Source organism: Kryptolebias marmoratus, linkage group LG19 (assembly GCF_001649575.2).
Source record: "Kryptolebias marmoratus isolate JLee-2015 linkage group LG19, ASM164957v2, whole genome shotgun sequence".
Taxonomy (NCBI): Eukaryota; Metazoa; Chordata; class Actinopteri; order Cyprinodontiformes; family Rivulidae; genus Kryptolebias; species Kryptolebias marmoratus.
In genome coordinates, this window is record NC_051448.1 from 18,357,739 (window position 1) to 18,362,601 (window position 4,863).

Genomic DNA, 4,863 nt, shown 5'->3' on the forward strand with positions numbered 1-4,863 from the left:
TTGAATACCAAAGTTGTGCCGTCCAATGAGCCGCAACTTTGGTATTCAAATTAATAAAGTGTCTAACATTCACGTCTGTTTAAAGATCATAAAAACCTTTCCCTGTTCGAGGTTTTGATGCCAGCGCCACGGCGGAGTCCTCTGTGTTATGAAAAGGAGAATTAAAGCCGTTTTCCATGACTGGTTAATTGGTCGGGAAGAGAGCTCAAACAGGAGACAAAACCGAGACCGGACCTCCAGGCATGAGAAGTGAAGCCAATGAGGAAGTGCCTCGTAGATGGTTTCTTAATGTTTTATTTATTTAATTTTTATTAAATAGCTGGGAGTGATTCTCCAAAATAAAATGCTAACATCTTAATGAGTTTGAGTCCTTTTAAAAAAAACAAACAAAAAAAACAGGATGATGATCACTGCCCCATCCCGAGCAGCCATTTGGACCAGTGGTCCTTAAAGTTTGGGTCAGGACCCGATGGTGGACCCTGCAACTCTAACATCTAAGAAGATCTCCAGAAACAAAATTACATTTGAAATGACAGCGAATGTGTCACAGCTCCATCTGTTCCTGCCACGCCTCTTGCCACAGTCACTTAACTTTCCACAGTCCCACAGTTCAAGCCACACCCATGTTGCCATGCCCACGTAATCAGATTCATCTGTCTCACCTGTTCCTGTCACCATAAGTACCCACAGTTCACACACCTCAGTGCCAGATTATTGAAAGCCTAACCGCAAGTAAATGTCCAGCGTACTTCTCATGTTCATGCCTGATCTTGACCCTTGCCTGTTTCCTGACCATCGTCTCCTGCCTGCCCCCTGCCTGATACTGCTCTGGATTCTGATCTCCCGTTACCGACCTTGCTTTACTCATCTGGACCTCGCCCTTTGGATTCTCCCCGTCTGGTTTTGGCTTCGGAACTCTGACCTACCGGTAACGACCTCACGCCTGGACCTGGATTTTCCCTATCGTCTCAGCCCCTTTCAGACCAGCCGGTCTGCATCACAAAACCAAGCTAAAGTGGACTTACCAGTTCCAGTCCCGACTCTAGTCGATCACGTGAGTGAGACGATCAAAGACTTTGAGCCTGCTTCCAGCTTTCTGGCAATAAAATCCTTAAAACTTCGTTGTGTGGTTGTGAGTCTGAGTTCTGCCAAGCCTCGCCTTGTCAGAATAATCTGGCCAAAAACAAACATGAACTCAGACGAACAACGCTGGCGCAACAATGTTGACGGAGCCATTTCCGGGTTAAAGGTTAACATGCAGGAAATGATGCGGCTAATCCGCGACCTGTCGAGCAGTAGAATGAACGCCGTTTCACAAGCTCCTCCGGCTACTACTCGCTCATTTGTATCTCCACTGCATGAACCGAAGCTTCCTCCACCCGAAAACTTTTCTGATGAGTCAGAACAATGCAGACCGTTTCTGACTCAGTGTGAAATTCATTTTCAACTTCAACCTTCGTCATTCCCGTCTGAGAGAGCCAAGGTTGCTTACGTGGTTTCTTTGTTGTCAGGCAAAGCTAAACTTTGGGGCACAGCAGCTTGGCAACGGGACGCTTTATTTTGTTATACTTACAAGGACTTTGCCACAGAACTTCGTAGGGTGTTTAATCCTATCGCACCCGAGCGAGAAGCGGCTCGCAGGCTGTTTTCATTGAAGCAAGGAAGAGGAAGCGTCACTGAATATATTATTGAATTCCATACTTTAGCCGCTGATAGTCACTGGAATGAGTCAGCATTAACGGACGCTTTCTTTCAGGGCTTGAAGGAGGAGATCAAGGACGAGCTGGCTACTCGGGATCGCCCCGCTAGTCTAAGGGAGTTAGAGGAGCTGTCAACCCGTACTGACCTCCGGTTAACTGAACGAAAACAGGAGAAAAAGTGTAACCTGTTTTTCAGGAACAGTGCAATGGATTTCAGGCCTTCCATGCCTCAGGAAACCAGTACACCAGCAGGAGTCTTTACGGCTGAGGAACCTATGCAGATCGGACGAACCAAGCTATCTTTGGAGGAGCGTTCACGACGAAGAACAGGAAATCTCTGTTTTTACTGTGGAGCCAAGGGTCATGCCGTGAGAAATTGTCCAGTAAAAGACCAGGCTCAGTAGGATCCAGGAGAGTCCTGCTGAGCCCGGTAAGTAGATGCAATTTCTCCTCTATGCTAATTCTTCCTGCTGAACTGTCTGTCCTGGGTAGCAAGACCACTACCAAGGCCTTCATAGATTCGGGAGCAGACTCTGAATTCATTGACCTGACTTTTGCTAAGAGTCTAGGTATAGAGATAATTCCGTCCCCAAGTGATCACAGGATTACGGCTCTTGATGGTCATGTGTTGGCTCAGGACAATTGCGAGACCAGACCTGTTCATTTGTCAATTTGCGGGAATCACCATGAATCAATAAAGTTTTTTGTGATTCATTCCCCCGATCTGCCTATCATTTTAGGAGCTACCTGGCTTAAGAAGCACAACCCCCAGATTGACTGGAAACAACGGGAGATCACAGGATGGGCAGAATCATGTTCGGCGTCATGTCTCTTGGATGCCGTCGTGGAATCAGAACCTGCCAACAGCAAACCTGAGAGTTTCCCCGACATCACCAAGGTACCCCCGGAATACCTGGACCTTAAGGAGGTATTTAATAAGACAAAAGCCACCTCGTTACCTCCACACCGGCCCTACGACTGTCCTATTGACCTTCTCCCAGGTGCAGCTCCACCTCGTGGTCGCCTTTTTTCATTGTCTCGCCCAGAACATGACGTTATGACCAAGTACATTAATGAGAGTCTTCAGGCAGGTATTATTAGACCGTCTGTTTCACCAGCTGGAGCGGGGTTCTTTTTTGTAGGCAAAAAGGACGGGTCCCTAAGACCATGTATAGATTATAGAGGGTTAAATAACATCACTATTAAGAATAAGTACCCATTACCACTCATGTCATCCGCTTTTGATCTTATTCAAGGGGCTAAGGTGTTTACAAAGTTAGATCTACGTAACGCTTACCACTTAGTTCGCATCAGAGAAGGCGACGAGTGGAAGACAGCATTTAACACACCTTCTGGACACTACGAATACCTAGTCATGCCTTTTGGACTCACCAACGCACCCGCAGTTTTTCAGTCACTTGTTAATGACATTTTACGAGACATGATTAATCAATTTGTGTTTGTATATCTTGATGATATACTTATCTTTTCGCAAGACCTTAAGTCTCATAAGGACCATGTTAGGAGAGTTTTATTAAGACTCCTTCAGAATAAGTTGTTTGTTAAGGCTGAAAAATGTGAGTCCCACCAAACTTCTACCTCGTTCCTAGGATTCAACATTTCCCCTGACCAAGTATCAATGGACCAATCCAAGGTTACCGCGATCAGAGAGTGGCCGGTTCCTTCCGATAGAAAAGGTTCGCAGCGCTTTCTGGGGTTCGCAAATTTCTACAGGAAGTTTATTAAAGGATTTAGCCAGGTTGCAGCACCTCTTCACGCACTTACTTCCATTAAAACCCAGTTCATATGGAATCAGGAGGCACAGCTAGCATTCAACGATCTCAGGGATCGTTTCACTCAGGCCCCTATTCTACATTCACCCGATGAAAACAGGCCTTTCATCGTAGAGGTTGATGCTTCGAGTTCAGGGGTGGGTGCTGTACTAAGCCAGGTCTTGGAGGACAAACAGCTCCACCCCTGTGCCTATTTTTCGAAGAGATTATCCCCAGCAGAACAAAATTACGATGTCGGCGAAAGGGAGCTTCTTGCTGTTAAATTGGCCTTGGAGGAGTGGAGGCATTGGCTGGAGGGAGCCCAAGAGCCATTTGTCATTTGGACCGACCACAAAAACCTCGAGTACCTGAAGACTGCCAAGAGACTCAGCGCTCGTCAGGCCAGGTGGGCATTGTTCTTTTCAAGATTTAACTTCCATCTCACCTACAGGCCTGGCGAGAAGAATGTTAAGGCAGACGCACTATCCAGGATTCATGAAAACGGACATTCAGAGGAGAGGAACAATTCGGAGGAGTTCATCTTACCCCAGGTGGTACGCTTGTCCATCACCAAACTGGAGGAGGATCTCCGCCAGGCACTTCGGGAGCACCCATCTCCCTCAACCTGTCCCTCAGACCGCATGTTTGTTCCCCCTGAGTTGAGAACAAAGGTTTTAATGTTCTGTCACAATTCAAAAATTTTCTGTCAACCAGGTATCACCAAGACCTTGTCGGTGGTCAGATCTCAGTTTTGGTGGGAGACTCTTCATAGAGACGTCCGGGAGTTTGTGTCCGCCTGCCCACAGTGTGCTCAGGCCAAGGTCTCCCGCCGTCGCCCAGTGGGCTTGCTTCGCCCACTTCCTATCCCCTCTCGTCCTTGGTCCCACATTGCTATGGACTTCATTACAGGGTTACCCGCGTCCTCAGGTAACACTGTTATCTTAACGGTCATCGACTGGTTTTCCAAAATGGTGGATTTGGTTCCGCTCAAGAAGCTACCATCCTCCAAGGAACTGGCCGGGATTATGGCCAGGGAGGTTTTTAGGCTCCACGGCCTACCTAAGGACATTGTTTCGGACCGTGGGCCTCAGTTCATCTCCAAATTTTGGAGGGAATTCTGTAATATTTTGGACATCTCTATCAGTCTGTCCTCAGGTTTTCATCCCCAGACAGACGGACAGACGGAACGGGCCAACCAAGAGATTGAGACCAAGCTTCGCCTACTCTGCTCCACCGAACCCGCTAAGTGGTCAAGCAACTTACCTTGGGTGGAGCATTCCATGAACTGTCTTCCTTCTGCTGCTACAGGTCTCTCCCCATTCTACACAGTTTTTGGATACCAGCCCCCGATCTTCACAATCCAGGAGAGAGAGGCTGGGGTTCCTTCGGCG